Source organism: Falco rusticolus, chromosome 3, assembly GCF_015220075.1.
Source record: "Falco rusticolus isolate bFalRus1 chromosome 3, bFalRus1.pri, whole genome shotgun sequence".
Classification (NCBI taxonomy): domain Eukaryota; kingdom Metazoa; phylum Chordata; class Aves; order Falconiformes; family Falconidae; genus Falco; species Falco rusticolus.
The window spans coordinates 67419756-67445131 of NC_051189.1; the positions used below are offsets into that span (position 1 = coordinate 67419756).

Here is a 25376-nt window from a genome sequence, read left to right on the forward strand (position 1 = left end):
TCTCTGCCAAGAAAAAGCCAGCTGAGGGAAATCTAAATGCCTTCTGCTATTTCTGGCACAGGGAAGGACTGCAAGGCATTGTTGCACCCATCTGCATTTTCAGTATTGAACAGCGTGTTATTTATTCTGTGTCAAGCATCAGATTTCCCCATGTGAAAGGCAGAAATATGTGCATAGCCACAGAGGCCGTTTTAGATTAAGGAAGGTAAAACAAAATCACAGTAAGAACTCCGAGAGGAATCATTGTAGGTCACATCTCTTACAGTTGTCTACAATGAGCTGATCACAGAGTGGCTGCCTGTCTGCTGACAGCACGATAGTTACCATGGAAAATTTTATAAAAATGAAGACACAAAACAGTTACAGTAACACTGATAAACCATCAGTCCCTTACCTATACATTATACCTACCTATGGCACACTGAAGTACTTGATAAAGGCACTGCCACAGCCAGAAAGATTTTCTACCTGAAATAAAGTATGAATTAATAGAATTCATGAGATGTGATGCAAGCATCAAGGTGCATCTAGCATTGACATTGCTTTTGCTAACTCATATCAATTCATCAAATTCTTGACTGTATTTCAGCTCCCAGTAATTTCTGAGTGACTGGGTGGGTATAAGCTTCTCAGTTTTATAACCTTAACATATTTTGCAAAACTTTTTTTTCCAAAATCCTAAACCTCTATCCGAAGCATTGATACAGGGGCACTTACATTAAATTAGTCTTCCTAGTCTCCAGTTAGTAGATCATACTCTGTGGGTTTCAAATTAAACATGCAATATCTATTCTACATTCCTGTCTAGGAAACTAGAAAGAAATCCTTGGAGACTTTAAATACCCAATATCCTACTTGAATCCAAAGGAGCTGATACTTGACACCTCTACATGTCTAGAGATCATATACGTGCAATGCATGTTTTATGCATATGCATGTGTGCACATACTGAACAAATGTATGCAGTAAATAAGTCAGCTAAATGCACAACCTATATAAAGAAGTATATTTTGTTGCTCCTTTCCACTTATTAAGCCATATTCATGAAACTCCAGAGCCTAAAAAGAGCTAGTCTGGCCCTCATGCAGAGACGGATGAGCCAAAATCCATTCAACCACTTCAACCTTCTGTCACTTCTCCCTTCATTGGCATTGACACATAAACAGGGAGGATGCATCCAAGAAAAAGTGGCTTATTACTAATTGCACCATCTTCATTAATACTGAATTATCAAGAACCAACAATGCAAAAGACATCAAGAGCTCATCAGAATGTGCATATAAGTATTTGGTCCAATATTCAACATGACTATACTAGCAGACTCTGCTTCAACAGCACAAACTGAAGAAAGAGTCGTTTATCAGCTGTTAACCAGGAACAAAAGGGAAATAGCCTTAATTTCCCAAACACTCAGAGCTAGTTACATCACTCCTGTGCCCTTCAGTTATTTAGGCATCACTCCAGAATGAGAAATCCTCACCACGGTACAAAGATATCTGGCTGTAAACAGAATCATCTATGGCACTTACGTTTGTAGAAAGGTCCTAACAACAAAAAGACAGATAAGGAGAAGTTTTTATCAGAGGCATCCAGGACTTAGGGGAAATCTCTCTGTAAGGACCACAGGTACTTCAAACTCAGGAGAAAGAAATCTAGACACGAAATACCAAAACAAATTGGAAGGCACCTTTTTGCTCAAGCTTCATTTGTAACTGTTTATAAATGTCTAAATAGAAATTTGACCTCAGTTAGAGTTACATAGTGAAGTTACATTAAAGAGCCCACAACCCAACATGGATTTAAGCAAAACCAACAGTTGTGGATTGTTTTCACAGGGGCAACAGATCAGGATAAAACAAGGTGGTATTCCAGCGACTGCCATGGCCTACCACCTCTGAGGTGGGTTCCCATGCAGCAACTGGTGTGCACAGAGAGCGCTTCAGAGTCTGCAAAGGATCACTTTTTCTGTGAGGCAGGGCTTGCTTCAGGAAGGGCAAACTGCCAAGCTCCTCACCCATGTACTGATTAAGGGGCTAACACTCTCCATCTCTGAGCAAAGCTTTATGTTTTTAGCAATGCATTTCTGCAAACAGAACAAATTTGTTGAGAACATCCTGAATCTCTTTTGTACTTTCCACCTTTTCCAGCTTCTCCAGGAGACCAGGGAAGTCAGCGCTGGAGCTCTGGCAGAACATACATTATTAGAAGTAGCATGTACAACTGTGACCAGTCACAATGAACCAGATGAGTAAACATCCAATTAAACACACTATTCTTCATCCAAGTTTAATTCTACAACTGTATCAAAACAGAATCAGCTGCTCCTGAAACAGAAATTAAAAGCTTTCCCAGAGTCATGAACAGATTTTTGGCTTTCAGACCTTTTGACCTTTCTTCCACATTTACTGAACAATATATTTTAATGCCACTGAGTGAGAAGCCTCACTGAGCACTTCTTGCATGGAAATGAGATCCCAGATGGTATCCTGCTGTTCTTTGGGTAATACTTTTGTCTGAGCTACCATCAGTAATAATTAGAAATTAATAGGCAAAGGCACATATTGTCCTGAGAAACCTATCACCCTATTTTTAATCTTGTAATTAAAGGTCGAACACTTTCCATCATGAAAAAGCATATGCTTTCTAGGAAATATTCCAGTCATTAATGTATCTTTTCATTCATTTATGGCCAGCAGTATACTAATTAAAGTCAGCATGGAATTGGGAGATGACCTAGTAGATTTCTTTCTTCTTTTCACTTACTTAATCTCTGATGGTGATATTTTGTACTGTTAAGATGTAAATACAGATACATTAATAAAACCATTTCCTAAAATCTCTTTTTACTGGGTCTGCCTGGGATGGAGTTAACCTTCTTCACAGCAGTCTGCAGAGTGCTCTGCTTTACCTTTGTGGCTAAAGCAGTGTTGGTAACAGACCAGTTTTCACTGTTGCTGAGCAGTTCTCACACAGCACCGAGGCTTTCCCTCCAACCTCACACACACGGAGGCCGGCTGGCTGGGGGTGGGCAAGAGGCTTGGGGGGGACGCAGCTGGGATGGCTGACTCCAGCTGACCAAAGGGATATTCCATACCATAAGACACTATGCTCAGAAATAAAAGCTCAGAGAAATGGGCAGAACACAGGGATGTTTGTTATGGCATTTGTCTTCCCAAGAAATCATTACGCATATTTGAGAGGGGAATGAGGGAGAGGTAGGGCAGGTGTTTTGGTGCTGTCTGGGGTCAACCCACCACACTGCTCTTTGTAAGTATTTTCTGTAGTCGACTATCTCCCTTGCTTCCTGTGCATTTCATTCACTGATCTAGCAAGAACAATTCCCTGCATAGCTTCTCCAGTTGAAAACAGGCCACCTCCAATTCCAAGCTGATCTTGGTAACAAAGGTAACTTACCAAAACCTCAGAACAAAACCCAAGCAAATAATCTGAAACAAGGAGTTAATTTGATTTGATACATACATATAGATAAAATGCTTTCCAAATATTGAGCTTTGAGGGTTTATTTTACAACAAATAATAATGAGAAAAATAATTTATTTCTATTGAGGGCACCAATATCACCCTCCAGTTTTGGTGCAAGCTGATCAACTTCTCTTACTGATTATAAACTGATCAATATTTAGAATAGTATAAAGAACTACTGTACAGTTTCAGGAAACTGTTCTTTTATATAGACAAGGCTTTTGCAGTACAACTGCTTAATATTCCAGAAGACCCATGCAGCAATAATTCTGTTTAAACAATTACATAAATGAGGCCCCAGCTCCAACAGACCCCACTACACTGGGAAACAAAGCTTCTCTGGTGATAAGTCTGCTTCTGCCCTACATCCCCATGGCCAGGGACACCACCCTTCTTTACTGATAAGGCACCAAGGTAACTAGGTGAGATCTTGAGTCCCAGTGGCCACCTTACTCTTCTGACCCTGCAAATTTGATAGGCAGAGTGTAAGGAAGGAGTCACCGATTTCCATGCATATACAAGCAAACACAGAGGGAAGAGAACACTCTGCCCATACCTAAGCAGAATGCACCAACTATTGAGTTAACACTAATTGAAGGCAAGTCTTAAAATGCTTTGAAATCCCAGGCCTTCCACCTTTATACCTGCAAGTAACCTGTTATCTCCCAGTTCCACACACCAACCTTAAAACCAGTTAAAAACTAATACCTGTATTTCAATAGCTAAAGATCCTTACAGGAAGAGATAGGCATTATTGCAAAGTGCTCATGGAAAAGAAATAAGTGGGTTTGAAACTATTTAAACAGCAAACATGCAACTATTGTTGAGAAAAACTGATGACATGAGCAATGTTAATTTGAAAGTGATGTTCCTTTGAAGTGAGGTATCAGAAAAGGAGTTGCGGGGAAAAAAATAAAAAAAAAATAATAAAAAAAAAAAGGCAAGATCATTCTCATTTGGTCAGTCTCTGCCATCATGTCTCAGTTTTCCTGCTTTATACCTCAAGTCTCAAGGCCTAAACCAAAATTAACAAAACCTATTTAATGTGTCCCTATCAAAGACTGTAGAACAGCTACAGAAATACTTGTGAATAGCATTGCACTTTATTGTTGACTATTGGTATGTAGCATGCCATGCTAAATCCAACACGTATGAACAATAAAGTGAATTCAATTTCCATGCAAAAAAGCTATTAATTATGCTGACTACAAACTGGGGTGGGGGGGGGGGTGGGGGGGTGTAGCAAGGAATGAGAATCAATTAAAAGCATGGTTACTTGATTATATGCACAGGTTTAACTGCAGACACAAACAAAAGTACTCTTCAAAGTCAGGAGTACAAAAGGCTTCCATGAATACTTTGGACCCTTTCTTTTAGTGGCCAGTAACAATGAAAAGCAACACTAACTGCCTGGGTACATATACAATATAAAGTAACAACTATGGACATTAATATTTCAAGAGCAAAGAAAAAGTTTCCAGTATCTCTTTACAAGCAAAGAACGCAGAAAATTAAAGTGACAAAGATCTTCACATAACTGGACTGTATTGCATTTGACGGCAACAACTTCCACCTTTACTATATCGTCACCACTTCTCAGAAGCAAAGAGAACAGTGGCACCCTAACACGCTATATATGGGACACAGACAAATAACATACACTTGTCTTTTACATCCATTTATTGCTGCAGTAATGTGAGGGAGGACACCACAAAAAATAATGCTGCAAGATCTCCAGGAAAAAATGAATAATGGCATAAGAAAGGTCATTCACAGCATATCATTTATATAACAGCATATAATAAAAAACAGAGGTATTCCTAGAGCCTCCAAACACCACCAGTTCAGGCACTGCAGAAGTGCATAGCTAGACTGGTTCAGCTGGTAAATGGTGGAAAGGGAATATTAGCACCTATATGGCCTTTTCCCAATCAAAGAGCTTCTCCATCCTAAAAAAAAAATTGGAAAAATAGTCCCTCTTTTCCAGCATATCTACTCCTGCTTAGATAGAGAAAAGAGTTTCAAACAGAAATGTCTGCAGTCTAAATGGCATCTCTTGCCTTCAGTCTTAGTCTTACAAGGGCAACCTCAGCAGAGAGGTGAAGACAACAAACCAGGAGAATGCAGACAAAAAAACCCCAAACTGTGCTTTTATCAAGTATCACCCATGCTTTTCCTATTTCTTTCAAATGTAGAATACTTGAAAGCTCACACTAATAAAAGAGTAAATATTTGATTAAAGGTAAGGGGCTGAGGGGACAAATACAGCCTCACCTTACTCCTAACATCTGCCTCCCAAACAGTAACAGAAACTCCTTACTAAAGAAGCAGTCATTGTTTTGCAGACAGAGACAAAGACATTGAAAAGGTTATTTTTGAGGCTGGTGCCTCTTGGAAGAACAAAGCCATTATCTGACAAGAAAACTCACCATTTCATTTTTATTTTGTAATGCTTTGTATCTAATACTGCAATAGCTTCCATCCCATTGAAACCTGAATAAAACCACATTAAGCAAACCAGCTGTGGAAATATTTTCACACTGGCTTCAGGTCAGCAGAAACATTTAGAAAGTGAAAAGTCATGCAGAATAGTATAAATGGAAAAGTATCCAGTTATTAATATCTCAGTGGTTTTAGTTTGGGGGTGTTCCTAGACAAGCAACTGAGAAGAACTGACAAATGCCTTGGTCAAACCAACAGGACTTCTAGTCTAAGCTGGTTCTGGTCTTAAAGCCCTGATTACAGCCTTGCTCCTTAGCAACCTTGGGTCTAATACTTTGCACACTGTGTCTTTATTGGCTCAGATTTGCTAGCAGTTTGCTGCTTTGTTCTCGTTTTAAAAGACTCTGAGGCTGGAATGAGAGCTAATTACAACGTTTCCAGTGAAACAGGTCAAAGTTTTCACCAGGAAGATATCCAAGATGCAGTGGGATCAGTTTCCAGCTAAAGTAGCTGAAATTAAAATCTTGGCCTTTCTGAACTGAAAATGCACAACTTCTGTGCAATTTTGTTGTGCAGTATCATCAAAACAGTCCAGTTTTGTTCTAAGGTGGAAAAAAAGCCAAAGCCTGAAACCTCCAAACACCAATGAGACACAGAACTATTTTCTCTGGTCACCTTATAAAATACTCCAGATACTCAGCACCCTGTAGTGTATGAAATTGAGCTGCTTGTTATCATGATTCGTGGGGAGTAAAATGAAGGAACCTACTAAATTATTACCTTGCCACTTATTTTTCACTACAAGTATAGAAATTGAAAGTTGCTTTCAATAGCTCTTAAATTCTAAAACCTTAGATAACATTTTGAAGTAGAACCTCCAGGCCTACATTACATGATCTCATCTGAAAGTATGACACCAGCATGTTCCAAAGATGTAGAAGTAGATGGGCTCACACTGGCACACAGATGCTCTTATGCCAGAGGCATCACCAGATTCATGTGCTGTGACAAAACAAGGATGAAAGGAAGTATTAATTTCTTCCTGCTTTACCAAGATATCCTCCTTTATAATTTGCATAAAACTCATTATGGGCTTTTTGAAATAAAAGGTTTTGAATCTGTTTTTTTGGGCTTTGCCATGTATCTATTTCACCAGACTAAGCCTAGCTCCACATTAGTTCAGTCACCACTTAAACATCATTACCTAATGATCTACAAGAGTATCAGCTATATGCAATAAATGCACAACCATTAGAAATATTATGTAATTCTAAACAAAAATCAAATGCCAGCAATAAGTCCCCATAGTACTGAAACTGTATGTGTAAGAAAAGAATGACACATTCCTTTAAAATTACTGTCTTCATTTATTAAATCCTCCAGACCTATTTCACAGACCTTGTCTATCTCTAATCACCTCCTTTTATGTTCCTCAATGTATCATTGTCAGATAGTCAAAGCTTCGTCCACAGCTTACAGTAGGGACACTTGAGTGCCTTTGTACCTAACGTACCAAACCATGTTCCCATCAGAGATTCCCAAATCCTATGGAGGCACTTACATTTGAAAACCAAACTCAGAGTCTCGAGATCAAAATAAGCAATGAGCACATATGACAGTGTCTTTGCCACATTCAGTGATTTTATCACGTTCTGTGATTTTAAAAAAAGGACTATGTACACTGACACTGCAGGTATTTTACAACACATGACAAGCAGTAAATGGTCTACAGAGCTGCGCTTGGAAAAACCCCACAGATTTCACAACTTTTTTTAACTGATGCTGCTTCTGGAATTTCTTTATTTTAGGCTGAATCTGTACATATAGCTAATACCATATACACGGATGGGAACGGGTTATGACATCGAACCACTTTATTCAGATAATAGGGTGCAACAGCCACACAGTCCGGCAGGTTGCTTGCCTACACTACGCAGCCTTGCACAGAACAGCCACAAAGAATTTGCTCAAACCTTGCAATGTACTTGAAACTTGCAATACAAGGGCCAAAGACACAACCGCAATTTGACACAGCAAGAAGAAGAAAAATCCTTAGCATTGCCAATATCTAAGCCCCACGGGACTGCAAAGGACTCATTACTTGGGCTCCCCAGGTGCTCCCAAGCAGCTAACCATGCTGTACATTACAACACAAACCAAACTTCCCCATGGACTCTGCCAGACTTGGCAAATAGAACAGGTAAGGAAAAAGGACCTTCCCTTCTGATCCCCAGATCTGGTACAACAGGTTAACACACCAACACACACGAGTCAGCCTCCCAAGCAAACCCATCTCTACTAAGAAGCCTGAAGCTTCACAAAAAGATTAACACTATCTTCGCTACCATCGCTATGCCTGAAGGCAAGGGACCCTCACTCTGGCTGGATACAGCATTAGGACCCATACCATGACACCTTTATTCCATGATGAACACGTAGACACATCGGAGTTAAGGTGGGATTTCACACTGCTTCTGACCTCTCATTTCCCTTGCTTGCCTCACCTTCTCAGAATATTGTCACTGCTGGCAAGACCCTCTTGTTTTGCAGTTTCTACTACACATACTTCATTAAATGTTTGTATATCCTCAGACCTTTATTCTCCTTTTTGCACTTACTGATTTCAATCCCACTCCATTATTATTGTCTTTCCACAACCGAGTTATTGGTGGGAAGTATTTTAAACTCGTGTGTGTGAAAGACAGCCACAGACAAAGAAAACTGCATTGCTTTAAAGGTTTCTTTTAACAGTTCAAATATAGTCACAAATTAATTTTCTGCAAAATAAAATACGAAAACCTCCACTATAAATTAAGTTTCTGTGAAAAGTTGTCTTATTCCACTGAAAATCCCATATTCAAAAGTTAAAAATAAAGAGTCAAGAAAAATAGTATAAGTGGGTATAAAACTTCCCCCGCTCCTTCGTATTCACAAAGTTTAAACTTTTCTCTGTAGGTTTAAATCTCTTCCCACCTCCTCTTTTCTTCTTCAGCCAGAAAACCAACAGCACTGAGGTCCCAGTGATGAGGCATGACTCACCCACAAGTGCTGAGTCACAATCACACCGAATACACTCTTACATCTTGATGGAGCATCAAATTCAATAGCTTTGCTTAGTCATTTGAGCTTACCATAATTCCTATGATTCACTCAATTCCAAAACTTTGATTTCTGATTTCTTATTTTTGCTTACAATATATATTCAGTTGTATAACTCTTATACAACTCTCTAGGCTGAATTTTTGCAAGACACCACTAATCCTAAGTCAGAACCCAAACTTCAGACACAAGGCATGTCATTTGCCAAACCCAAGAGGCCAATATGCCACAGTGCGCATCGGTCTGATTTGGAACTGCTGATCTCCCACTCCTTGAACATCTACAGAGAATGCCAGCTGACACTGAAGGTACAGGCATTAGGACTTCATCCCACCCTGACTCATGCCAGCAACAACCTACCATTGCCTCAAAAGCCTGACCTTTCTCTAGGAGGGCTGCTCAGCCTGACAAGGTCAGGCACAAGAAGCAAGTGTTCAGCAGTTTATGCAGAGCATGAGGTATTTGACCATGGTAAAAAAAAGTAAATGCTGGAGCAACAGTTTTCCAATTCCTTAGCCATTTCAGCTTGTTACCTTTTGTCCTATCTGGAGAAAGGTAAAGGGAAATTACCCAACTGTTTATCTGTTCATCCAGTTATTTACATACAGAAGAAGATATATTTGGCCAGAACTCAACTAAGCTAATTAGTAAATGTATTTCTTTCCACAGGAATTTACAGCAATGTTTTATCAAATTACTCTTAACATTTCAGCTACAGTCCTCAGAACTTCTCTAAAAGGTTGCAGGCAGTATGGAGGCATGAAGGAAACTCATCACTGACAGAGGGAAAGACAGACAGAGCAAATAAGTTTCTGATGACTACCACAATGCAAGACCTACAGGAGGTAATTACCACCATATTGTTATTTATTCTTCTGTCTTCAGGCACAGTTTTCGTGTTTCCTCACTGTCCATTTCTGCAGCAGCTGCACTTACAATTTTTATGCTGGCTTAGTGGTTAATAAGTCTGTTGTGTTGAAGGCACCCAGTCAGCTGAGTACATCTGAAAAAATTTCCCTTACAAAAAGATACTGCGAGGAAGGCAGGGGTCAGCTCTATGGATTTCTAGGCATAAAACAAACTGCACATACTCAGATATAGTTCACATAAATCCTACAATAATGGCTGAATGTCTTCACCCTTGATAAGGGATAACTACAGCTTCGAAGCTGCTTTGGCCAGCTAATCTGTCCTTAGCAATATTCAATAAAAGCATGAAAAAACAAAAGGCCAACTGAAAAAGTAAATATTTGGCCTTTGGTCATGAGAAATTCAGCTGCAAGCCATACATTCTCCATAGGCTGCAGTCCCTTCCAGGCATTCACACAATGATTTTTTTTTTTTTTTTAATCCTAGCCAATTTTAGTTATAAGCCATTTCCTATAGAGCTTTGTCCTTCTCTGTTACACATATGTAGTGTAAGTAAATTAAAGACATATCCTGATCCCAGTGAAAAGCCTAAAGCACTCTGCAAGAATTGCTTTTCCTACAGGCTTGAGATTCAGCAAGCGATCCTGACACTACTGTTCTAGACATCCAAGACCTACTCCTAAAACATGAAACAAAACCAGCCACGAGGCAACTAATTCTACTTCTTCATTCCTGCCTCCACCCAGGCTCAGTTACTGAATGTGCATATCACTGTGAGCATGAAGTAAAATGCTTCGAGAGAACAAAGAGATCTACCTTCAAACATTTCTTATATTAGTGTCCTAACACTCACCTTGTTCAGGTGACTGATCTGATGCAGGTAGAAGATTAACTTAAGTCCAAGCCTAACACTATGGTGGAGGGAATACTGCACTGCAGCGGGCATAGTAAAAGCCACTTTGGCACCTGAACCTCCTTTTTAACCCAGAAATTCCAGTTTACTCAAGAGCTGAAAAAGCTCAGCACAACACACAGCTATCACAAAGCTTTAGACAGAGAGGAGTCCATTTTTTACATACTGATTTTGTTTCTGGTAAGAATAACACTTCACCAGGAAAGTAACAACCACCTTTATCCAAAACTACCACCTCCTTTGAATAAAAAGACAAAACACCAGCCCGCCCAAAAGATAGACACTTGTATTTTTAATTATCAGTGCCAAAAACTGTGGGGCAACTGCCGTCTTCCTTCTCTTCAGAGCTTTTATGTGACAAATGTCGGAAGGCTGCTACTGATATCAAAACTGATCAGCAGGACCACAGCTGGAGAGGAAAAAAACAGGTAGATCAGGACACAAGTAGCAAATACTATACCTACAGCATATTTTTATAAGGCTTCTGCTTATTTATTCAAACTGTAAAAAGACACCTTTTAAAATACTCAAATCCTGTTTTTAACAGGGCTGTGTGCTCATGCAGCTCAGTGACCTTGGTACACAGTAAAAGCCAATACAGTTACTGAAGACTGATTTCAATAACTTTCTGGAAAGGGTCCAAAGCAGCTTTTCATTCTGCAGTGTCTGCATCAAAGACAACATCCTAATAGAAAAAAAGAGGACAAACTGTAGCTGCTCTTGAACCTGGTGTAAGAGATGTGTGGTTTTCTGCTATTACCACAAACTTCATTACAACATATTTTCTATGGGCAGCATCAAATGACAACACCCTACCTACTACTAATCACAGCTACACACCAGGGCTAGCAATGAACTACCACATTTCTATTCCTGAATCAAATACTGCAATGCTTGCTTAAATACAACTTTTATTTCTATCACTGGACCCATCAAAACAAAACAACAACAACAACAAAAAAAAAAAAAACCAAAACAAACAACCCAACCAACACTGATAATCTCTGCAGTAGCCAAGTGTACCGTGATATTAGTCTATACATACAAATGAGGATCTCCTTATTCAGAATACAAATCTCTGCAATCCTTAAGTGCTCCATCAGGAGTCTTGGACTGCACCTCTCTGCACACGATTTAAGCTGCTTTCTACAGGATGGCAAGCAAATACATTCACAGGGACAGAACATTACTGAAACAAATATCAGGACATGAACAAAAACAATCTTTAACCAATAATTGAACAGAGCCGGTTCAGTCTCTCTTCAGTGATAGCACTGCTCATGATTTCTTTTCATCTCATTGGAAACTATTTAAACAATGGTTTAATCTTTATATCTTTTCATATCTTTATTCACACAGATCTTTCTGTGAAATATTTATTCATGGCCAAGTGGACTATATTGTTTACTCGTGACTGGTCAAGTAGCACTTTTTTGTTCATTGGATGTGCAGTTGCAATGAAGCTTGAAGTAAGGAAGCCTGCCAAAACTCTAGAGAATAAAGCTTGGAAAGATCAAGGTTCACCAGCCTGTTAGCAGATGGAGGCGGGGGTGGGGGGGTGGAAATACCAAACAAAAAAACCCCACACATATTCTTTTAAGTTTTTAGCTCTGGTTTCAGAGCAAACTCCTTCAGGAAGATACCTAAGTGCACCCTCAGGTCCCTTAAATGACCCTGCAAGATTTAAGAACAGGTCTAATAGAAGTGACGAATCAAGAGCTTATGATGCTGCTCGCAGGCCCCTCATCAGATGTGTCCATCTGAGGAGAAAAGCCACCTACATAGTCACAGGTAAGGTCTAAATTCTACACTGAACTCTCTTAAAAACTGCCAGAACTGGAAGTACTCATCATTAATCCCAAGACTTTTTGTACTGCATTTATTTTTAAAAAAAGCAAAAGCAAACAGCAAAAACAAAACCCCCAAAAAACCCAAAAACAAACAAACAAGTTCAAGCAGTAACTTTTTTTCTGAAACAAAGCACAAGTTTAAAGGCTGTATAAAGGCACCCATTTCTATCTGCATGGCCTCTTTATGAGTTATCAAGTTCAGACTTTTTGTCATTGCGTTTCCTTTTCAAGCTCTCATAGGGCACAGAGAAAAAAAGACATTTCTCAAGCAGAGACCGAACAACGTCTGTGTCAACTGACTGGCAGAATTCTGACAGGTGTCTCATACAGATTAGCACATACATCAAAATTAGGAGCGGGGGGGGGGGGGAAGTCAAGATGTTCTTATTCAAGCACACTGCAGCCAAAACTAACATTCATTACCTGTCAGTGTATCACCTCCATTAAGTTTCCTGTCAAGAGAGACTTTGCTGCACATAGTTTGGCCTTCTTTAAGTTATGTGGGGAGTAAGTGCCACAGTCGAGGGACATCATGGAAAAACAGTTAGACAAGATGTCTCGACTCTCTTATTCCTGAAGCTGTATCTTGACTATCTCCTTTCTCTTGACCTGTTAGTATGAGAAAGAGAAGAGTAATCTGCGAAGTAGGTAAACTTTGCTGCAAAAATCAGGTCTTCTCAGAAAAGTTAGTGTAACTGCATTGCTGATTAGACAAGTGCTTTATCAATTCCAAGTCCATAGCTTCTCTTCTCACCCATTCCCCACCCCCCAGTGCTTTTCAAATAATAATGAATACTACTTAACTATAAATTGCTACAAATCTTGCTCAACCACTGAAGCAGACAAAGTATGTAAGTCTTAAAGATACACTTAATGGCATGCTGTAAGCACAAAGTAGTCAAGGCAAATACCTTCTTCATCATGCTATTATGCAAGTATAATATCAGGTATATCCTTCATCATGTTTGCTTATGCATGCTCATCTCTCCCAACACAAGCATCTTTGAGATCAGCATTTAGCTCCTCAGACATTACTACATCTTCCATCAAGGACTGCATTGTTTCAGCTTCCAATAACATCAAAACAACATCCTGCCATCCTTCTTTAGGATCAAAAATAAGGCAGTAGCGCTCCTATTTTTTGCTACAATTGTCAAACCTTACTTTGATTCTGTGCTTGTTCCTTTTTACGCTCCAGATAACTCATTAAAACTTAACACGTTCTAAACCCCATTATAAACCTAATAGTCCAACTTTTCTTCTTTTCCTGCCTTCAGTACAGATTAAAATATTATGCAGTTAAACTCCTGAATACACTCTAGGCACCACCTAACTCATTTTTACAACAGTGCCAATGAATACTCCAAGTGCAACGAGACTCAGAATCCTTCTAATCCAGCAAATAAAAAGGTGATTTTCCTCAAACAGCTCTAGACGGGAGGCAAAGGACCCCAAAACTTGTGTCTCTACCATCATGAAATTATTTATTTTCAGCATCAGCTTAAGATGCTCAAGAAATATCTAGTGGGGATTGTAGATTAAAAATATTAAAATTGCTTATAAATAATTAAAATTGTTTGCTGAGAGGGAAAGAAAGAAAATCAAGTCCTCTATTACTAAGAAAAAAAAAACCCACAAAACCAAAAAAAAACAGCAAAAGTGAGTATCTTTTGTAATGGAAAAAAGTCCCAGATATATCTGAGCAGTACTCCAGTACTTTTTCCAGTGCCAAAGACTCAACAACAACAACAACAAAAAAAAAATCCCACTAAAAAAAAATACAACAAAAACAGAAACTCACTATTTTACAGGCCTTGAGGTAGTTTGTTTGCATGAAACATCCACCACATGCACATCTTTGTGCATCTTAAAGAACTAGATATTTAAATAAATCATAAAAACATAGAATGGTTTGGGTTGGAAGAGACCTTAAAGATCACCTAGTTCTAGTGGGACACCTTCCACTAGACCCACTTTGCTCAAAGCCCCATCCAGCCTGGCCCTGAACACTTCCAGGGATGGGGCATCCACAGCTTCTCTGGGCAACCTGTTCCAGTGTCTCACCAACCTCACAGTAAAGAATTTCTTCCTCATAGCTCATCTAAATCTACCCTCTTTCAGTTTGAAGCCATTGCCCCTTGTCCTATCACTACATGCCCTTGTAAATACTACCTCTCCAGCCTTCTTGCAAGGCCCCCTTTAGGTACAGGGAGGCAGCTATAAGATCTCCCCAGAGCCTTCACTTCTCCAGGCTGAAGAACCCCAACTCTCTCAGGCTGTCTTCACAGCAGAGGTGCTCCAGCCCTCTGATCATCTTTGTGGCCCTCCTCTGGACTCTCTCCTGTAACAGGTCCAGGTCCTTCCTATGTTGGGGCCCCCAGAGCTGAATGCAGTGCTCCAGGTGGGGTCTCACGAGAGCAGAGTAAAGGGGCAGAATCACCCTCCTTGACCTGCTTGTCACATACATTGTTGGGCCATTTTGATCTTCTTGTCCACCAACACCCTCAAGTCTTTCTCCTCAGGGCTGCTCTCAAATACCAAATTATGTGATAAATTCTAAGCATAGTCAATTATGCTCTCAGTAATGAAATATAATGAAAATAATGAAAATAAATCTGATAAAACTGTTTATGGTCTAATCTCAAGTTTTCCTAACATCCTAGAAGGAGCCATTGCTGTATATGTCACCGCATTACTGTTCACAGTGCAAACAAGAACCCTTCCAGCCACCACCTAGAGCTGTGGTGGACACCATTTATAAGTAAGCAGGACAAAAGCTGCTGTACAGTTTAAAAGTGCTAACATGTCACAAAACATATTTGCACGATCTTATTTTCAGAACCATCACAATATGCAGAGCCTTTACCGCTGGAAAACTTCAGTTGAGCAGTATTGTACCACCATGACAATGGGTCCAACCATCTATTCTCACAGCTGCTTTGCAACCTGGAAGAAGAGGATTAATGTTGACAATTCTGCTGACAAGGAGACACTGCTGGCAGGAAGAAATGTGCCATCATGTTACCTTCCAGCTGGGCTCCACAGACAGTGATGCTCCTGTACTTTGTCACGTGTACAACGTGCCATTAACTTCTTTGATCCAACTGCTCAACCTGAATAAAAAATTGATGGAGGATTTCAGCTTTTCTGTTATCCAGTTTGTTATTGAAGCATCTTTTGTGCTATCACTGTTTCTTTCCTCCTAGATATAACTGTTAGTTTGATAAATCTGTGCTGTAATTACTAACAAGTGGCTTAGTTACAAAAGCTCCTACCTTATTGTAGTCAGATGGGGGCAGAAAATGGCATCTTTATATAGATATCACTGTAAACACACCAGTACCGCATATAAGAAAAATATATTTAAGACCTTTTTAGATAAAGATATACATTGCCCTTACATTATTTTCACCTCCATCTTTCCCACTGAATTCTTATTTTTTTCTGCAAATCATCCCTCAGCCAGTTACAGCACACAGCAAAAGTCTTTCATCTTCCATGGACAAGGTAACATAGCAGGAGCAAGGAAGTTTAGGGCAGAAGTAACTGTTGTCAAAAACAAGCTTTCATTTTTTTCAAAGGGAAAACTTGTCAGCCACGTTGGGTAAACAAAAACTTGTCACTGTCTCATCATGCCCATAACAGAATCAAAGTGCCAGAAATGTTTCCAGAGATCATCTATTCTGTCCCAAAGCCAGATTATTTATACCTAAAGCTGTATGTATGGCTAATTCAACCTACTTATTATGAGTAATCATTTCACACAATTCAGAATTTAGTCATACCATGTAAGTAATACCAAGAGGAGGCAGGAAAGCCCCAACAGAAACAGGGGCTTGATATTGTAATTCTGGGACAAGACTGATGCTTGCATTTCTGAAGGCTGAACAAGAGAGCTTCTAGAGATGAGAGGTATTTTTCATTCCAAAATAGCCCCCAATTTTTTCCCCCTCCAGTGCTGGTTTGTTTTGTGGGTTTTTTTTTTTTTTTTCTCTACCTAGTCCTTGAAAAACAGAATTTGCCTTTATGAGATGATTAAGAGGTGCGGTCTGACCACTAAGGACACTTCAGTCACTCCAGTCTCCTCTTAGCTTTTATCTAGAGTGGGAGGAGCAGCTTGGGATGGTAATAAGGCAACCAGGGTAGCTATCTGGGTATAAAAATATTAAAAGTTCTGTTAAAACACAGACATCTATGCACAAACCTTGCTTTATTTTTGTAGAAATGAAAATTCTCAAGGAAAACCAGAAAATCTATTTACACTAGACCCCAAAGTCTTTTCATTTTTCATTTATAATAAACAGTCTACTATATATATAATGCAAAGATTTTTGTAACATATACAGGGCTGAAAGCTAAAAGTTTTCTCTCATAAAGCTGGTAGGGAAAGGCACCAAGTAAAAGAGGCAGAAGGAAAAGGTTTCCTCTCCTTACAAGATTTTCCTTAATTTTTTCTCATCCCAGTTAAAAACTCTACAGCCAGCAAAGCCACCTGGATTCAGATCAGTTCTAACACTGCTACATGCAACCATGTAAGAGGCTTGGTTCACATGAGCTTAGAGTACACATTAAGCCACCACAGCTTTCTTCAGTAGCATATAGCTATCACACCGTTCATCGCAGCATAAATGGAAAGCGGGACTGGTTTTGGAGAAGAATCAAACCATTGGGAACATTCCTACAGAGATGGGGTCCTGCACATGAACCCAATTTTGTCAGCACCGTGAAAGAGGCATTCTCTTGACTGCTGAAGAGGATGGATCCCTCCTCATTTTGTGTTACAGAAGAACCACCTGCTGAAACTCAGCCTATGCCAGTCCAGCCTGTCTGTTCAACACTCACTGCAGAAATATGGAGAGGTAAAATCAGGGGATCCATGCAGGTCATCCCTGAAGAACAGAGGGTAAGATAAAGACTTTTGTATGTCTTTAAGCCATAAAGCAAGTCAGAATTCACTTTAATCCTTTACTTATCACTACTGTCATACAGGTCATTATGTTCTTTGAGAGATTTTGCTGTCCACACATCCCCAGACAGAGCAAATCCTCAACAAATGGCACTTGTTATCCGAGGTCCCGACAGCATCTAAGCTTGGAATAGAACACAGCAAGTGCAAACAGGTTTGTCTGCATTTGCTTTCCCAAGACTATACGTACCTCTCACTAGGATCAGCAGGGTCCTTCATTCACTTTAAGTACTATCTGTGGAAATCCACTCAGAGCTCTGGGACCCGAGTGGCCTTAAACCTTGGTTCCTCCTTCGGGCTCCGGCCACCATTCAGCAAGTCCCCTGAGGTATCCAGTGAACATCCCCACAGAGGTGACCCCATTCTCAGAGAACTCTGAGGAGCCAGCTGGGTCCGCAGGACGACAGTCCAACCTTTCCTCTAGAAAGGTGACATTGAGTATGCTTCCCCAGTAAGACAAACCCCAACGGCTTTCCTGGGAAATGATGTTCCTGAAGACGCTACTTCACACAACAGTGAATGAATTTGCACAAGGTGTCATGCAGGGGGTCCAGAAGTTTAGTTTGCAGATGAATGCACTGCTATAAAAGCATAACCAGGTCTCCTGTAAACACACATTGAATTAACTTTCCCATTGCCAGGCAGCTCAGTCTAATAGCTCCTAAAGAAATAGGAATTAATTCCACCTTTTGGTTTAGCTTGTCTTTGAAGCTACAAACTAGCCAAGCTACTTTACACGTTTGTGGAAACAACACATTGCTCCTGTAACTGAGCACTTTTAAAGTTCATTTGAAATTAGTCTGAGTCTTTGCAAAACTGCAAAGTACCAGTACCAGAGCTTCCTTTCTTTTTCTCTCATGCCTCTCTTCTCTCAGAAATGTTGGGAGGTTTTTTTTAAAATGTTACTTCTAAAACATAAAAAACATTTTGTAAGCCAAAACCAATATCTTTTCCTCTCCTCACCCCCAGTGAATTTAGCCTCTATCAGATAAAGAAGGCTCTCTGAAGAATCCTATCTTCTAGCCTGAGCAATTAATCATCTTAGTAACAGCAGACTGTGGAAAAAGTCAAAGAATGCACTTCATAAAAGCAAATCCTATATTTTACTGTTTCTCTCCTTAGGAAAAAAAAAAAAGCTTAAAAAACAAAAAAACAAAAAAGAAACACCAAACTGGAACTCTGAAACAATGCATCTTCAAAGCCTTTCCCAACTGGCAAAACACACTGGATGATCAATAAATGTGTTTGGTAAATAGAAGGATTAACTGCTAATGGCAAGTCACAGTTTGTGCACAAATTCCTTTAAAAGCCACGTTGAGTAAAGACATTTTTTTGACCCAATACAGTTGCATAGATACCACTATTTCTTGAACTGATACTGAATACTGAAAAGCATTTTTTTGAAAGTAAAAATAATCAAGAACTCCAACCAGCAACCAAAAACCCCCTCACCCTATGACATTACAGTTGCACTATGCAAGCTAACTGAAATAAGCTGTTTGCTAAAAGGCTGTTCAGAGAAAACCATCATCAGTACTTAACAGCTGACAACGGACCATTGAGTAGGCAAAGCATCTATGTTCTGCAGAGTGAAAACTACTTACCTGGGACAGATCTATTAGGCTGTGCAGCTTCATTGATAGGAATAGAATTATAGACATGACAATACCACTGAGGATTTTAGATCATAAAGGAATGAGACAAAGATTACTGTAGTAACTGATGGACTGTTAAGGCCTGGCAAGTCTATTATTTTTTTCCACTCCTGATTTCTTAGCATTGTCATTCCACTGCTAATTATCTAATTAAAGGAGCTGTGTGATATTAACAGCACATCTACTTCTTGTGGAGAGCTGAGAAGACTGAAGATTAAGAATGTATGGTCTCTTGCCACCTTTGGAATAATGACAGAAGCAACATTAGCAAAAGAAGTAACATGTTTTTGTTTAAAAGTCCCAAGTTCTCCAACAACATCAAGTTCCTAACCTGCTGACAAAAAGAGCACCCGTGAATTACCTGCAGCCTCAGAACATCAAGCAAATGCCACCTACAGTGAAAGGCAAAGTTTACAATCCCAGAGTAAGATGAGAGGAGCTAACATTTCATGGGGAAACAGGCAATTCATCTGTCATTTTAGATATTGCATGCCATGATTCAGAGTGTCAGCATACAGATGCAAGCTTTACTTAGCAGCTTGTAAACTACTGTCAGGGAAGTCTTGGGACATCTTAATTTGCTGATAGGCTTGGGGTGCAGGCAGTGCTTTCAACAGGCAGCAGAGGCCAAGAAACCTAGCAGCAAGATTAGTTCGCAAATAGAAAATGACAGCAGAACTTGGTGCACTGCTTCGACTTTAAACACAGCATTTATTAACTGGAGAGCTGTGTACGAAAATGCCATGCAGAGGAAGTGTGAAAAGTTTTCTGGTTTGAACTTCTAGCAGTGTAAGTGGATCAAAAAGTGGGATGACTCTTCTAAAGTAGCTCAACTTTCTAAAAAATAAGACAGGGATCAGCAGTTTTATAAGTACTATACTCCTATCCACTTTGTGACAAAATTATGAATACCAGTTTACTTCTCAAACTTGGCCTAATTCACCATATTCTACTAGTGATATTGAATGGCTTAATTTTTGGATGTTCAGTTAGCAGCATCTTAAAAGAACAGATTGCTTTTGAAAGGCAAAGCAGTAACTGAGCATTTCTAGAGAGCAGAGTGCAATAGAGGTGCCTTGGTGCACAAAACTTACACGTGCACCTGGTCTAATTGCTTTTGAAAGTACTGGCCTCAGTGTTGAGCAAAATAAGCAACCGATCAGGACAATTGCACATGTTCTTTTAGCCAAACTTAAAAAAATTCCCCTCATTTTACCTCCTACTATTCCCAATTTCTTCTTATCTGGTCTGCAGCCCTTCCAAAATATATAGTCAACACTACCCACAGAGAATTCAAACAAACAAAACCACAGTAGTGGGACAGCTATCGATCTCATCTCTATAATTTTTAGATTGTGCTCAAGAACCGAAAAATAGATTTTACTTTGATTGCTCCATGGCCAATAGCACGCTTCACAAGCTAAAGAACTGATGCAGGTCATGATAAAACATTTCTTTGAATTTCTGAAATACTGTGACTTTTTTTAAATTGTGTTATCACAAAGTCATTAATCTAAGTACATACCTGTTTGAATAAACGATCAATTCATACCCAGGAACTACACTGTCAGTTTTATACAGACTCAGAGGTATACATTCTTCCTTTACTTCTTTCAACTTAAAACTTTAAAAAGAATCCTTCCAACTTCAATTTAATAATGTTCATTACCATTAATGACAAGCTCAGATTCGGGAATACTGAAAGAGTTTTAGCTCTTCATAGTGCCCCCTAATATTTTTGAAATACATTGCAGAAACTGATCCTTCACACCAAGCATTTCCAAGCATAGCCTCTAGAAGCTGCATTTAAAATTTGTAGCTTATCAATTTGGCCATGCTGAAGAATGTTTTTATAACAATTTTTCCTAGTATCTCCAAGGAACATAAAATTTGTCAGAAAACATTCAAATTAACCATAGTCTATTAAATCTTTACAATACGGGAACCTCCAATTTAAGAGACAACCAAGCTGCAGCATATTGCTGTCTCAAAAAGGTCCAGCTGCAGGCGACCTTAGAAAGCTCAAAAATGTTTTGTCCAAGCATGAAAGACGAGGTCTGTCATAGTATTAGTCTGCACTACATAGGGTAGAGAAGATTTTGCCTAACAGCATATTCAACTATTGAGCAGAATAACTGCAAAATTACTTCCAAACTCACCGCTTTGAGTACTGTAGCTGTTATAGTTTCCTCTAAAATCTATATTGAAATTACTAGGTTGCAACATTTGCTGTAACAGAAGAAAATACTAAATCAAACCAACTAGTTAATGTGCCTCATAAGCCAAAGACCTTGTTAGAAGTCACAAATCCCAAAATTTGTTCATGCGTGCTAAGGTCTCCACAGCATATTTTTACTAACTGCACCATCTACTGACAGAATCTTAGAACTGCTTTCAGACGATTCCCTCTGCACACAAATTTTATTATTTCAGGGATTCTCAATCATCTAACAACCCCTGAAATTTCACAGGCAATTTCTGTGAAGCTTATAAAAGGCAAAAATAAATGCAAATTCACTTTAAGACTTACATTAACTTTTAGTGTGCTTTCATCTCAACTGGATAAAGGGTACCTAAATCAAAGAAAACTGAAATCACTCTTAGTTCAAATATTAAAACAGTAGCACTTCTTATCCCTAGCCACACGTCAACTTCCCCAAAAAAAGAAAGCAGAACAAATAAAAAAAAAAAAAAAGGATCCATTAGACACCTAAATATCTCCACAGATATCTCTATAGATGTGGTTAGTGTACTATGTCGGGTGGACACATGGCACAGACCCCCCCCCCAAAGAAAAAAAAAGGAGCAGAGTAACTAAACACTGAAAGAGAACTGTATGAAAAAACACATCTAGATGGTGTGCATGGTAACTGGGATAGCCAAGAAAAGTATTAGCATTCTTGGTTTTACTTTTTCATGTATTAAAAGCTTACGACTCATGCCAAAGCAGGCAAACTGAAAATAAGCAAGTCATCCGTGTACCATCTAGCCTATAAACATCAACCAGTATATATATTACATCACTAACACCAGTATCATAGCAGTAACATCACTGGTAGGCTTTCCCCAAACAAAATGTTATTTATTTCCCATTACTTTGCAACTTTTTTTAAAAGTTCTGTAAAGCAGACTGGATCTGTCTTAAATTACAGCAACAGGAACAGCAAAAAATATACAGTTCATCTTCAGAAACAGTCACTGAACACAGTAAGCCTCTTCTTCCATTTTTATCAGGTCATTTACACCCACTTCTGTCCTTGGCTATATTTTACTGAGCTCAAAGTCTTGCCCTACTCTTGCCTACAGTGCCCCTGCCATTCTTCACTAGAAAGAAAACAGAACGCTGGACCAGTTCTCTGCCTGTTCCTCTCTGACACATCTCAAGATGTGATCACTTCTACTTGGAAGGGACGTTTATCCAAAAGGGACTCCTTTGAAAACATAAGGTAAAGCTTCTCAAAATAAAAACAACTCAGCATACAATTTAAGATACATTATTAGAAAGCCCTCAAGTGTCTCTTGCACGTATGTAAGGGTTTGTTTTCTAATTTCAAGAAAGCAAAAGTAGTGGTTCAACTGAATAATGTCATGAGATGTTAATTCTTCTGGTATTAGAAGAACCATAAAGATTTGTTGATTCAGTGAAACGGATGGTTATATTCAACATCTTGGGTAGTCTTCACTAACTCCCTAACAAGAAGCAACTTTGGCCAGTATAAATTCATACAAAATGGCTCTATCAAGTACATAAAGCCACTTTCCCGTATCTAAAGTGAGGGACCTAGAAACACTTCTGAGCTTCCACTAAAAATCCATACCATAACTGCCTAAGTCTGGAACAGAACAAGACCTGGGGGGTTCATTGAGCTTCATTTTTCTTAACACAAGAAGCAGGAATAAGAGCTACCACATGCTCTGGCCAACCCCTTGATCTGGAGGAGTCTGGACCAGAGATGACAGAGCAGACCGCAGCGACAAGGGTGTCGTGCAGCTACACTGTAGCATGGGGATGTGCAGGGAGGAGAACAGAGAACTTAAATCACCCACCCAGAAAAATTACTCAGCCATTCGCCGACATAAAAGCAATGCTGGCTTCTGAAGGTCAGTGTGCTGCATCACATCCTTGCTAGGTACTGTGAATACTTTCCTCACTCTCCCACAAAGTGTCCATACCAGCAGTTGATCACAGGGACCATACCTTTGCTCATGTTAAAGGGCCAAAACATAACCATCATATGCAGAAGTAAAGAGAAGCTAGTCCAGGCTATCCATAAGAGCTCAAATTAAAAAATGGTTGCATCTTCCTCTGAAGTTTTGGCCACTGTTTAAGCAAAATATAAGGTTTGATAAATTACTGGCCCTATTCAGAAAGGCAACATCTATGTTCCTCAAGATCTACATTACCAAGGGACTGTTTTTACCTCAGAACAAGGGACTAAAAAGTCTTCCTACACACACCAGTTGCCACTAAATTACCATGAGATCTACTCCAGCCCACAGAATCTATTTGTATCCTCACTGCAGTTTTGGCAGTACATCAATTATTTTGATAATCCTTACAACTGTAAGAATACGTATAAACCTTGATCCAAAGATGAAATATCGCTTTCATATTTCATTAGCTTAAAATATTATTAGATAAGCAAACCTGTCAGCCATATTAGAACACTTTGCTGTTCTATTATGTTCTAGGAGAACCATCTCCTCCCTTTTACCCGTCTTTCTGGTAGTTTGCAACAATACACCAGAGAATAGAAAATGTTCAAAACCCGCAGCAGACTCACCACATCAGCCATGCTAACTATTTACTCCAAATGACTTTTATTCAAATTCAGCAGCTTGCAAACACTCACTGTCCATTTGTTAGTTGAAAGTAAAGTGATGACCTTTTGTTCAAGACAGTTTCAAAATGCAGATAATTACAGACATAAGCATGGGTATAGCCTGTAGCCTCCCATCACTTCAGAAGAACACCCTGCTGACCCGCAGAGAGGCAGGAATCATTGTCAAAAAGATGCTGTCTTATGAATTTAGAAGGCTGCAGAGAAGGAAAAGAAGTGCCACATACCTCTCCATTTTTAATTCTTGCTGTTAGAGATTATTTCTGATGCTCCTTTGGTTTGAAAGACTCAGTGGCTGAACAGTATTTGTGCTATGTACCGATTTTTTTATGTGTTTCTGTGCCTCCCTCCGATCTGTACAGCTCAGTAATTTGTCCCCCACAAAATGTAATGCTGTCTTTAAGGATTCTTGAAATTATGTGACCAAGCACACATCCATTAGATGACTCCAGGTGCCCCAGCAGCGCAGCTCAAAATTTGGCTTTGTAACTTCTGCCCACCTTTCCCAGACTTTCCAAAGTTATTCATACTAGGAGCAAAGAGGCTGCTCCACCCTGGTCACAGCCTTGCAGCTCTTACTACCCTGCAAAGGCTCTTCTTAAGGAGTAGCAAACCTTCAGAGCTAAGAGACACTCAGCTCTTCAGCAGTACTGACTTGGGAACTATTATCTTAAAGGCTCCAGTACCAGTCTCTTTCTGGTGTCAGCTCTACAGCTGCACCAACAGCAACTGGTCTTTCTTTCACCTGGGGTCTTCAACTGCCTTCCTGCATCTCCAGCCTTTCATACTGCCAGAGCTCTTCACGCCCCTACAAAGCACACCTGCCTAGAGCATATCAAAGCTAACTTGAATGTGAAAAATTCAGATGATCAACCAGAAGCCAAGGATTACGGAAAGTGGAAATTTTCTCTGTCTGGCATATGCAAACGTTCAAATATTCTCATTTGGAAAGCAGGGGATTATAGTACCTGCAAAACGACATTACAAAAATAATTCACCTCTTTGCTTCTCAAGCAATTGCACAGAATTTTGAAAACAAACAAATGCAAATTAAAAAGGTTTTCATCCTTCTTTCTATTGGTACTACACCTTGAATACTGTAGAAAAGTTAATCATATTACTGATACTGCAGTAAGATTGTTAAACAAAATATACCACCCAGCAAACATTGTGCAGCTAGCAAATAATCAAAGATTATCTAAGAATAAAAGATAAATAGAATAAAAGATAGAATGGGAGAAGAGAAGGAAAAAATAT

The 25376-nt window shown here is 39.3% G+C and overlaps 1 long non-coding RNA gene across 3 annotated transcripts in view; it reads right to left on the reverse strand.

Moving 5' to 3' along the window:
• LOC119145298 overlaps nucleotides 1–25376 on the reverse strand; it is a 48495-nt gene that overhangs the window by 5297 nt on the left and 17822 nt on the right. Inside the window, exons 3-6 of one of the 3 annotated variants that reach the window (XR_005103379.1) lie at nucleotides 15683–15770; nucleotides 15500–15603; nucleotides 13081–13266; nucleotides 412–468 (exon numbers count right to left, since the gene is read on the reverse strand). This is a non-coding gene — a long non-coding RNA (uncharacterized LOC119145298). Of the gene's footprint in view, nucleotides 1–411; nucleotides 469–11075; nucleotides 11217–13080; nucleotides 13267–15499; nucleotides 15604–15682; nucleotides 15771–25376 lie in introns of those variants that run through there. The other 2 variants (XR_005103378.1, XR_005103380.1) reach the window with 2 other exon arrangements.